The sequence below is a fragment of the Leiobunum rupestre genome, chromosome 7 (genome assembly GCF_980474605.1).
Source record: "Leiobunum rupestre chromosome 7, qqLeiRupe1.1.hap1, whole genome shotgun sequence".
NCBI lineage: Eukaryota > Metazoa > Arthropoda > Arachnida > Opiliones > Sclerosomatidae > Leiobunum > Leiobunum rupestre.
The window spans coordinates 21,348,881-21,362,759 of NC_143390.1; positions in this window are offsets into that span (position 1 = coordinate 21,348,881).

Below are 13,879 nucleotides of genomic sequence, written 5' to 3' on the forward strand. Positions count from 1 at the left end.
TGTTATTCCTCCATGGTATGTCTATGATATTATTTATATTCAATTAGAAGACGTGGCAGTCATTGGCTCAGCGTAAAGGAAGACGGACTTTTCCCAAAGTTGTTTGTATAAATATCGTTGCAACATAATTTACCGTAACCCTAAGCACTCGGCCCGTCCCAAAAGTAAAAAAAAAATAGTTGGAGATAAGAAGCCCCATACATACAGAACACACACAACATTCACCCATGTCTGAACACAAACACACAGTACACAAATCATTAAAAAAACACGAATTTGAATACAAACGTTCGAAAGTTGGTTTACACTAACTAATAAAACAAAACCGTCGTTACGGTGGACGTTAACGTTAAAAAATATATTAGATGTAACGAGGAGTTTAACCGTTACACCGGTTTAGCCCTGGTGAACCTTTTCCAAAGTTCATGAAACTACCAACGCGGTGAATACACTTTGCCAACAGACACACCAAACAATTTTAAGACCCCTCGTGAGAGCTCTGTTATGGAAAATTCTTATTAGAAGTAGGAGTTATAAAATATTAGTCTTGATGTATTTTAAAGGATTAAATCAATCACGTTTGTATAATTTGTAACGCACGTGGGTTGGAGGTATCTATCTACACCAACTAGTTAAGGAGATTCTTGTTGACATCTTGGAAGAAGAAGGCAGACGATTACAAATAAACCAGACTGTAAATACTGGCAACAGCTACATTTTATTAATTATTAAACCACATACATTAATACAAGAGGCTTTTTTTTACTTTTCGGGAAGTACAATCTTAAGAAACAAATGGTATTGATGGCCTTGTCTCATGCAGGGCCCTGGCGCACCTATCAAAGCGGAAACGTTCACTTTTGTGCCATTCGCGTCACGTGGTGCTGGATCCAGCAGACCGAAAAATGTGCTGGATCCAGCTGGATTGCTGGATGAGGGATCCAGCAATTGCAATCCCTAAATGCAAATAAAATTGGGTAAATTCGAACGAAAATGGGGTAAATGTGAACTAAATAGCTTAAATGCGAGTAAATTTGAGTAAATGCAAGTAAAATTGGGTAAATTCGAACGAAAATGGGGTAAATGCGAACTAAATAGCGTAAATGCGAGTAAATTTGAGTAAATGCAAGTAAAATTGGGTAAATTCGAACGAAATGGGGTAAATGGAAACTAAATTGGATAAATGTAAACGAAATTGGATAAATTCGATCTAGTTTGAGTAAATGCAAATACAGTTGGATAAATACGAACTAAGTAGGTTAATTGGAAACAAAATTGGGTAAATACGAACTAAATAGGTTAATTGGATACAAAATTGAGTAAATACGAACTAAATAGGTTAATTGGATACAAAATTGGGTAAATACGAACTAAATAGGTTAATTGGAAACAAAATTGGGTAAATACGAACTAAATAGGTTAATTGGATACAAAATTGGGTAAATACGAACTAAATAGGTTAATTGGATACAAAATTGGGTAAATGCAAAAATTTTGGGTAAGTGCGAGTAAATTGGGTTAATTGAAACAAAATTGGGTAAATGGAAATAAAATTGGGTAAAATGGAAACTAAATTGGTTGTCTTAAAATTCATCGGCGCTGTCGGCGTTACCCGGCGTTTCTATATATATATAAATAAATATTTTTATACTAGAATTATTAGAATAATAATTAACATCATATAATGATTAAAACAAATCTATTTCTTGAAATATATTTGCTACATCACGCAACAAGATTTTCGTTGGAAGCCGCGAAAAGCGTGCGGCAGCATTTTAGACAGATTTAATTGCCGTCGCGGCTGAAAATAATCGGCAGCGGCGCGCCGGTGCGTACTTCGGCGGCGTCGGGATCTACAACGGGGAAACTCGAAGAGACGCGAAAACTCGTCTCGACATAGTCGTTCTCCCCAAGTATATATACATAATCATTGTTAATATCATACCTCATTTTTACCTCTCCGAGGGGACTATGTCCTCTAGGAGGGGTTATACAATCACCGTGTCTGTATGTATGTGTGTGTGTGTGTCCTGCGAACGCGTTCGCAGTTTCGGTGCAAAATGTAATCACTGCGTACGCAGTTTCTCGAAATCTCTGCGTTCGCAGTTTCCTGAAGGGTTGGCAAAACCACCGTGTGACGGTGAGCGTTAACTGATTAATTTGCGATTGGGTTTGGTTGGTTTTTTTCGTTAACGCTCATCGTCGCGACGGTTTTAACTCAGTTTGATTATTGTAAAGTTTAAGTGTAGGGTGTGAATGTTGATATTGTGTTATGACGGTTGTGGGTGTAGAGTCTGTTGGGTTTGTGTTTGTGCGGGCGTTCTCTCTACAACTTCTTCCTAGTGACTTTTGGTACGGACCGAGTGCTGTGGCAACCTCTCAACTTCCAATGGCAGGGTTTCCACCAATTGTTCACGGTATTCGTCTTAGTATCAATTTGCGATTTCTTGGCGTCGGCCGGGAATCGAACCCGGGTTTGCTGCGTGCAAGAGATTTACTCTAACCACTTAGCCACCGATGCTTGTTAAGCTACGGTGTTTTTTTCTAAATCAGCTTTGGCGAAAGTGTTTTAAGCAGTTTTAAAGTTATTAACGTCAATTTTTCCTGTACCATTTTATTTTTTTTGATATGTATAAAATTTTCAATTGTGGAAATTGATCAATTTGTAGTTAAATGCGATCGTCGTCAGGAATCGAACCCGGGGCACATTCTTATGACGCGGACGTTTTACCGATGAGCCATTAACGTTTACATCACTGACGTTTAAATACCAGTAACACAGAACCACCGATACATATAACGTTTCTTTGAAAATTATAAACTCAGCTTAGCGGAAGAGTATATTAATGGTTTTTAAAGTTTACATTTTTTACGTATGAAATTTTAAAGGTCAAATCTTGTTTTAGCGCAGTCAGCAGAGATAAGAGGGTTAAAGGGTAGAACCTGTGGGTGGTCCACTTTGTTAGTTTTTTGTTATTTATTTACGAGTTTTCTTATCGACTTAAATATAGTTGTAATAACGCAAATGCGTTTATTTAACGATTATTGATATAGGAGCTGCCGTTTAGTCAAGCGGCTCTCTGTGCTTTGTTGATGGTAAGGTTTTTGCTTCTTGTTAATACTTTTGGTGTGGATATTTGAATATCTACGATTCCTTACGCAGTCATTGATTTCCTGGGTTTGCGAGTCATTATATGATATTGGAAATTGGACGGCATTGGTCTTTTGCATGCGGTATGTGTCACAACGTCAACTGGAAGTCTACGAGTCGTCCACTACCAGATGTCGAATATAGCTATTCTACGGTATCTTCATCAAAGGCGAGTGTTGAAATAATATGAGCGTTAAAGATGCGGCAAGTATTTCGTAAGCGAGAAAAATACAAATACCCTCTGTAGATATTTCTTTCATTAAAATTTGCTTCGTATTATATTCAACTGATAAACTTGTACTGTAAAAAGGGTTAAATTCAATTGTGCATTGTTTTAGTACGTCTAACTCACTGTGGTAACTACTTAATTTATAATATTCTGAATAAATTGAAATCGGTTGTTTCGTCTCAATTATTTTAATTATAATTAAATTTTTATACCGGGAGGGATAGAACCAGGATTACGTTTTTAGTAAATAACTCTAAATTGCGGAATAATATCTTTAATGGTTATCTCGAGAAATTAATACCACAGAATACAATTCTTCCGAGGAGAGGTATATTTTGGCAAGCTTGCCAACTTGTTATTCCCCTACCTAAGTGGGACTTGTGGACATTATATGTAAGCCTGTTTTGAACTCTAATCATAGTTAAATAAGTATTTGTTTTCTTATTTAGAATTTCGTTCTATTGATGTATATAATCTAATTTTCCTTTGCATTTATTAACATTTACCAACACTTTTTCGCATTTAACCACATTTGAACGCATTTACTATATTGTACAGTATTTACCCAAACTAAATCGAATTTATCCTAACTAAATCGTATTTACCCAAACTTAACCGCATATAAACCCAATTTTGTTCGTATTTATCCAAATGTATTTGCATTTACTCAAACTTGATCGCATTTATCCAATTTCGTTTCCATTTATCCAATTTAGTTTCCATTTACCCCATTTCGTTCGAATTTACCCAATTTAATTTGTATTTACTCAAATTTACTCGCATTTACTCTATTTGGTTCGCATTTACCCAAACTTAATCACATTTACCCAATTCTGTTTTAATTTTATTTCTATTTACCCAAACGTAATCGCATTTATCCAATTTTTGGCGTTAACCCAATTTGGTTTGCATTTACCCAATTTAGTTTCAATTAACCCAATTTATTCGCATTTACCCAAACCTACCCAATTTTGTTTCCAATTAACCTATTTAGTTCGTATTTCCCTAAGTGTATTCGCACTTACCCAAACTTAATCGCATAAACCCAATTTTGTTCGTATTTACCCAAATGTATTTGCATTTACTCAAACTTGATCGCATTTATCCAATTACGTTTCCATTTATCCATTTTCGTTCGAATTTACCCAATTTTATTTGCATTTACTCAAATTTACTCGCATTTACGCAAACTTATTCGCATTTACCCAATTTTGTTTCCAATTAACCCATTCAGTTCGTATTTACCCAAACTTAATCGCATTTACCCCAATTTTATTTGCATTTTCCGAAATTTGCGTTCATCCCTCTAAAATGACCCGAATTACCCCAAAAATAAAAAAATTTCATTTGAGTAAAATAAATGTTCAAACACAATGTTCAATTTTTTTTTATGTTTCACGGGGGGGAGGACAATCATATTTTACGATATTTATACAGGGTGTTACGGTTAAGAGTACCGAAACTTTCTATATACATTCTATGGGTCTTTATGAGTAAACAATGTCAAATAAACATGGGTCATAAAGTGCTTCGTTTCAAAGATATGGGCTCCCAAAAAACTACCTCAAAACCCGGACACAGCCTTAAATCTGGCAAACAATATTCTTCCTTGAACCAAATTGTTTTCTTTAAACTATCAATTGTTTTTTTATCCATGGGGCGAGAAACTTTAATAACAAGTGGCAAAAGTTCATTAATGTCCTTTTAGAAGTAAAATGAGTTTGAAGACAAAAACAAGTCATTTTAATTTATTGGTACGATTTTAATTATTTAATCTAAAGATATAAATGTCATAAAAATGCTAAAGGAATGGTTTTAAAATTGTCTAATATTGTAGCTAATATGGCACATTGGTCCAGGAACGTTTATTGCACGGACGGGCTCAAGAAAAATGGGTTAGAAGCTCAAAGATTCAACCAGCGGTAGATTCCTAAAAGACTGGTGTCAGATCGACTGGCGTTTGAGTCTGTAGATAGACGGCTAAGAGAAATACAAGAAATTTGTATCATTAAATTTAATAATTACAATCGTATCAATAAATTAAAATGGCTTGTATTTGTCTTCAAACTCATTTTACTTCTACTTTTGCCACTTGTTATTAAAGTTTCTCGCCCCACGGATAAAAAACAATTGATAGTTTAATGAAAACAATTTGGTTCAAGGAAGAATCATGGACAAACTAATACTATTAGTTTGTCCATGGAAGAATATTGTTTGCCAGATTTAAGGCTGTGTCCGGTGTTTTGGGGTATTTTTTTGGGAGCCCATATCTCTGAAACGAAGCACTTTAGGACCCATGTTTACTAGACATTTTTTACTCATAGAGACCCATAGAATACATATATAAAGTTTTGGTACTCTTATCCGTAACACCCTGTATGTTAAATCCCGTAGAGAAAAATTCAAAGTGAGTTGTCAAAAACATTTTCGGTTGCCATGGCAAAACAGAAGCCCATTGAAATTTTTCCCTTGGGAAATTTTCAAGTTACATTGAGGTCTACTAAATCCCCGAGTTTGATCAAAATCGGTGTGTCCTTGTAAGTTAGTTTAACACAAATTTCAACGAAGAACATTGGACAGCGGGAAAAAGAGTCTCAAGGTATCTAAAAGGAACAATTGGTCACGGAATTGTCTTTCAGAAAACCGACAAAGACAAAGAAGGGTTCGTGGACGCTGATTGGGGAGCCTGCGTGAACGACCGGAGATCATACAGCGGTTTCGCTTTCATTTTTTCAAACGGCGCCGTATCATGGGAAGCGAACAGTTGTAGCTCTTTCAAGTACAGAGGCGCAGTATATGGCGATGGCGGAGAATTCCTCAACGAAATCCAAATGGGTCCGGAGAAAATCAAGATTCACAACGACAACCAAGGCGCCCAGAAACTGGTGAAAAATCCCATCTTTCACTCTCGAACAAAACACATAGATATACGACATCATTTCATCCGCGAAACGTTCGAGAAAGGAGTCATTGCCCTTGAGTATATACCTACAGACCGCATGCCAGCGGACGCTCTAGCCAAGCGGTTGTTCAGCCAGCAGGGCCGTAGCTAGAGAAAATGGCGCCAAGGGTGAGCTGCAATTTTGGCGCCCTATAATATAATAATATGGACCAATTTTGGTGCCCCTATACCCTATCTCGCGCACGGCGCCCGGGGTGGCCGCCCAGCCCTAGCTACGGCTCTGTCAGCCAGAAGCACATGTCCTGCATCGAAGTACTGGGTATCCGTTCCATAAATAATACAGAAGATTAATTTTGACTGCGGACTTTAAGGGAGACTGTTGTTTATAATATGTATTTCAAAGTCCTACGCTACATTTAGTTTTTTATGACAATTAAGATCGTTCTTTATCTGTACAAATAAAAAGTTATATCTTTTATTTGCCTAAGCTATAGTGTACTTTTTTACCTTTAATCGTATCTCGGTATAAAAGTACTAGTTTTAACAATTGTACTGTCAGTTCCGAATAAAACGCTGTTTATGGTACACGTACGTACGGTTGCTGTCGCCGTTCTTTCCAACAACAACAAGTACGATCACAGACCTTTTTCTAATGTTTCATATATTTCACCTAATTTCTACGACCACAGAGTCGGTTGAAAAGTTCGCACCGAATTTCAGGTAGCTACTCACTTTCCGTCACGTGACTTAGGCTTACCTTGCGGCTTCTGAAAACACATTATTCCGTGGCCCCACTCCGAAAATTCAAGCGATTTTGTGATCCTTTAAAAGGGGCTCCAAAGTTCGGTGGCCAAATGTGTGTAAAGTCAGTAAAGTGCGAAATTTGCGGTTGACTCTGCCCGCCTCTGCCAAGGCCGAGTGAGGGGTTGGGGGAAGGAAAAGCATGCTCAATTTTCTTTTTTTTTTTGCCACCGAACTTTGGAGTCCCTTTAACTTATAGGATTTTTTTCACACGAGCCAACTTTTGGTTCCAACTAGATGAGTCAACTGAGTTGAGTCAACTAGTTGGTTTGTGTGAATAAAAGTTCGATTAGTTGATCCACCAAAAAGGTACGCGAGAAAAAAATGGATCACTGATCCATTTTTGCTGACTCAGCATTTGGATTTGAAAAGTTGGCTCGTGTGAAAAGGTCTTTAAGTTGGTTTATAGGATGCCTAGAATCATGGCATTCTATTATCAGGACAGGTGAATGCATTGAGCTGTCCGTGTTAATTCGCGACCGAAACGAGTCTAGCTTCTCCGAGGTAGCATTTATGATCTTGCATATGCTACAGATTAATTAAAAAGTCATAATAACGTGTACTGTTAAATAAACTTGTAAAAATTTAAGCAAACGATGCAATAATGTTATTAAAATGCAAGAATCCTTATTTTTAATGTCAAAGGCGATCGCATTTATCCCGTGGGAAATGGATTTCTACGGATTTATTTCAAATATAAGTATGTTGTTAAGTCTGGTTAAAGGACCAAAATAACCCCTAGCCAATTTTCCCTAGTTCCTATAGTTTGTCCAGTATCAGTGGTCAAAGTGGGACAATACTTACAAGGAGACTACTACCTAATTTTTTTAAACTCGGGTGTTTGGTAGACCTTCATCAAAGATAATCTAGACTACGTACCCTAGATTGGAAATGCGGCGTGATTCCTACGGGCTCCCGTCTAGGGTCCCTTAAGTTGTCCCCCCCCCCCCCTTTGACTCTAGACGAAGACGCAATAACTTATGATTTTCGTCTCATTTTGCTCCATAATACAACACTAAAATTAAATTTTGCTCTACAATAGTTTTTGAAATAATTTTATTTTAATTGGGGGGCCAACTTCATAACTAGCCCCCCTAAATCTCACTCATTTCAAAATCTAATTAGTGCATTAGATTCGTCTCATTTTGCTCCATCATACAACCCTACAATTAAATTTTGCTCTAGAAATAGGGTTTGAAATAATTTAATTTTAATTGGGGGGGCCAACTTCATAACTAGCCCCCCTAAATCTAACTCATTTGAAAAACTAATTAGTGCATTAGATTCGTCTCATTTTGCTCCATTATACAACACTACAATTACATTTTGCTCTAGAAATAGGTTTTGAAATAATTTAATTGTAATTGGGGGGGCCAACTTCATAACTAGCCCCCGAAATATCAGTCATTTCAAAATCTAATTAGTGCATTAGATTCGTCTCATTTTGCTCCATTATACAACACTACAATTACATTTTGCTCTAGAAATAGGTTTTGAAATAATATAATTTTAATTTTGGGGGCAACTTCATAACTAGCCCCCTAAATCTCGCTCATTTCAAAAACCCAATCCGCCGAGGCGGTCAGTTTGCACGGACCCTCTCCGTTAGCCTGAGCCCAAGCTCAGTTTCTATGTGGAGATAGGACTATTTGATCAAAGCTTACATCTCCCAGTGCGCGACCGCCCTTATGGGTTACAAAAGCCGGATCCCGACTCCCCGGTAAAGCCACTATTTATTCCACACTCTTACCTATTTAGGGCCAAGACCAAACGTACTTTCGGCTCAAATATTGCCATAATTCGAGACACCATACAATATATCACAAAACACAATTTACCATTGGCCATCGTCACGTTGGACCAAACGAAGGCTTTGGATCGTGTAAACCATAATTATTTATTTAAGATCTTAAATCATGTTGCATGGAGATGCAGTCGCGGGCTTTATAAAGATGATCTACCAATCAGCGGAAGCAAGAGTGAAGCTGAACTTAGGCCACGGAGCCATTACTCTGCCACTAGAGAGCAAAATTGAAAAGCTATTCTATAAACCTACCATTCCTCTCTTGACCTTTATCAGTTTCGTCGTTTGCGGACGACTTGAATAGTTTTGTCACCTTGAACGAAGGTTTTTCAGCTATAAAAACCGAATGTATCCGTTACGGTAAGGCCAGTAACGCGTGCTTTAATCTTGAAAAAAGCAGCGGGCTCTGGCTTGGACCCTGGAAGGAAAGAGTAGACGCCCCTTTGGGTATCTTGTGGAACTAAAAGGAAATTAAAATTCTAGGGGTTACCTTTACTCCCGACGAAAACTGGTGGGAGGAACAGTCAAAAACCAAAATTACCCAGGACATTATTTACGTCTCTTGAAAATACAAAACCTTTAACGTTAAATCTATCTTACAAAGGTCGTGCCCAATATTAGCTGAAAACTATTCGTGAGTTCTGAACCGTTCAACCAGTCCCCATGCGCACTATTCGGCAAAAAAAATTCTAGAACTACCCAAATGCAAACTATTCGCAGACAAGAACCTCCTGTTGAACCGTTCGGAACCGTTCTAAATGGTACCTGCTCAAGAGCAAGTACTGGCCGGAACTCAAGGTTGAAATCTCTAAAATTCGTCTGCACATCGGGCTGCGTACGTCAAATCGTACGAATCACAACTATTCGTCCAAAAGTTCTGAACTATCCAGAACTTTTGCGTGACGTCACAGCTTAGTCCTAAGCCGTTCTCTTAACGGTTCAGAACTCACGAATAGTTTTCAGCTAATGTAACTCAATTGTAGGCAGAATTTACTCCTTGCTACCACATAGAGATTAGCCGGGAAAAATATCGTCTGAAATCATTAATAAATGTACAGAAGTCATTTGGATTGGCGACAATAAGCATTGGTGTTCAATTAAAGATACGACGCAAAAATCTAGTGACGGAGGTCTCGGGCTTCAAACCCTTTTAACTCAATGGCCAAAGTTCGCTTTTGCCAAATTAAAAAGAACGATAGAGGGTCAAGGTCATAGTATCGAACTGTAATTTATTAGCTACTACTTGAAACTAATAAATAGTATGAATTTCGTAATTCTGTGTTACCGCGATTTCGTCCTTTCGGTCGGACCTTTACCGAAGTTCTATAAGGTCCTGTTCTATTTTTGGAAATCGTTACTCATTCAATTAAAAAAACCGTCGAATCTCCCTAGTTTGTTGACCTTTTCAATATTCAAATGTTCATTTTTAGACTTAACACTTTTCCACCCGAAGTGGAAAACGGAAGGTTTCAATTATTTCGACCAAAGAGAAAAAAGATTTATAGATCCTGCGGACGGTAAAAATCTGAGCCCAGCAACAAATAGAGCGATCACACGTCAGTTCACAATGATACAATCCTCCTTGTAAAAGGAATTCCCGCTAAATGTATTCAACGGAGACGAAGAAAGTGAAAATCTGAGAGTAAATTTTCACCTAGAACTTAAAATGAACAGTAATAAAACGGAACTCTTAACTAATACGGAAAAATTTGAATTAGAAGGATACCTCAATCCAGTGTCCCCTAGTTATAGACTAAGACCAGTAAAAATGTCAATATCGAAGGGGCCATAAAAATTGCAAAGTTATTTGGAATAGTTCGTTTAATTACCACGAAAATAGCATTTTATGGCGCCTAATGTATAGCAACGTAATAACCCCAAAATTGGCCTGCCCCTTTTGTGAGAACAGTGTGGGAACGTTAGACCACATTTTTTTTACTTGTAAATTTACCCAAATGTTTTTAACCAAAGTATACAATGATAATTTTAATTTTACAAATATGGAATACGGGTTACACAATGTTAAAAATCAATGTCACAAAATTTATTCTTGCTATAAGAAAGCTATCTACATGTTTCTCTTACAATAAGAAAATGAAAGAATGTACAGACGATCATTCTAAGTTAATTGAAAATCAGCGCAAAACACGACTTCGTACTTTTATAGAGATTGAAAAAGAGAGCTAAAAAAATATAAAACACATTTGTTCCACGAATTTTTAGCCAGCAGTATTTTCGATCCAAAATCATATCGTGTAAGACTGAAATGTATTTTATAATTTTTCAAACCTTTATAACCCCGTAATTAAATGTAAATTTATGTAGGATTTCTTAGAAAAACCAAATGTACAATAAATCAATAACCGTTAGCTCCTTGATGAGTGGACTTAACCGAAAAAATATATATAATATAATATATAATATAATATAATATATAATATATAATATAATATAATATATAATATATAATATATAATATATAATTTATAATTTATAATATATAATATATAATATATAATATATAATATATAATATATAATATAATATAATATAATATATAATACAATACATAATACAATACATAATACATAATACAATACATAATACAATACATAATACATAATACAATACATAATACATAATACAATACATATTACATAATACAATACATAATACATAATACAATACATAATACATAATACAATACATAATACATAATACATAATACATAATACAATACATAATACATAATACAATACATAATACATAATACAATACATAATACATAATACAATACATAATACATAATACAATACATAATACATAATACAATACATAATACATAATACAATACATAATACATAATACAATACATAATACATAATACAATTCAATTAAATTCAATTCGAGTTTATTACCTGCATATAAACATGTTTACAAAAACACTTTTCAGATATATACAGGGTGTTCATATTACATTACATTACATTACATTACATTAAAGGTTTATATTAATAAAAGAAATTGTCGACTTTTCCAGCTTCGTTTTGACATAAAACATATTACATTCGTTTAAAATAAGAAAATTTTAAGATATTGCACAAAAAAATAAATAAAAGAGACTTGTATTGAATAATGTATTTGAAAATTAAGTAATTTCGCAATTCTTATTTGCTATACCGAACTGGTCAGAAGTGTTTTTTAAAGAGCGTTTCTAAACAATGACTTATTATTACAGAAGATATCTAATTTAGTACAAACATGATTATAATCAGTCTGACTGCGTCTTATTGCATCTAGTCTTGATTTGATATTGAATACATAAAATGTTTCAGAATTTCTAGTTTTACATAGGTTTGTATTTAAATTCACACTTGCAATAAATTCCATACAGTCTATATTATTATGAACGATGTTATACAGGAACATAATTTCTAGAAATTTCAGTCTGTTAGGTATCGTTAATAAGTTACATTTTTTTAATATGTTTTCATAGTCATAGCCATAATACATAATACAATACATAATACATAATACAATACATAATACAATACATAATACATAATACAATACATAATACATAATACAATACATAATACATAATACAATACATAATACATAATACAATACATAATACATAATACAATACATAATACATAATACAATACATAATACATAATACAATACATAATACATAATACAATACATAATACATAATACAATACATAATACATAATACAATACATAATACAATACATAATACATAATACAATACATAATACATAATACAATACATAATACATAATACAATACATAATACATAATACAATACATAATACATAATACAATACATAATACATAATACAATACATAATACATAATACAATACATAATACATAATATAATACATAATATAATATAATACAAGGTGTTTTGAATTGCTCTGACCGGGCATTTTTTGAGAAACTGCAAGAGTCTAGAGTTGCGAAATTTTCAGGGTATTATTTCTAGTAAGGGTTACCTTTAAATCCTAAGTTTCAGAAAAATCGTAAATAATTTGTAAAAAATATTTTTCACCGGTTGTAGAATACTTTTAGTTGGGAAAAAAAGTATTAGTTGTAGGTATTAAGTGGAGACGACGAGGTAATTAACATTTAAACGCAATTTACTATTTTTAACTTATAGTTATAAATTTAACAACTTGCTCTTATGGAGCGACCGCGACTTCAATTTGGGATTTTTCTCTTTTTCTGGAGAAGTGAGGAAGTTTGGACCTTTTGGGTCCCGCGCTAAAATTGCAAGTGAGAAGCCTAGAGAATAATTTCTCGGGGCTCTCTTTCAGGCGTATTGGTTACAAAGCTATGGAAAGTTTTATGGTTTTTGTTTTGAGGGGAAGAAATTCCGCAAGCTCCGAGAGTCACTGAGTCGGGCTGCCACGGTCATTTTTGGACCGTCCTCAGGGATTACAGGGAAAAACACAGGAACGCTCGGCGCCAGCGGCAGCGCAATTTCTTTACAATAGTCTTAAGGGTTGGTTTTCGCGTTTCTCAGCTTTGAAACGTTCAAACGTTTTTACGCGCGTAAAGAAAATAACATTATGACGCGCGCTAGTGGAAAACAAGCTTAACGAGGATTTCAAAAGTTAGCGCCCGCCGTCACGGCGGTTTTGCCTTAGTGTAAACCAGCCTTTAGGCTGGTTTACACTAGGGCAAAAACGCCATAGCGGTGAGCGTCAACGTAAAAATATTGTATTAAGCCTATCGGGAAAACCAGCCTTTAGTCGATAGCTACGCCGCAATATCAAAATTTTCGTTTTGAAAACGAAAACATTTGAGAGAGTTGGCCGTTTTCGGTCTATTGAAGTCGGGCAGCATTGCCTGGCTTCCGGCCTGTACCAAAAATGGCCGACGATAACGCCGCCGAAATTATATAACTAAACTGATCGGCGGCGTTTTTGACCGTTATTTTGAATTATCGACTAAGACTATTGTT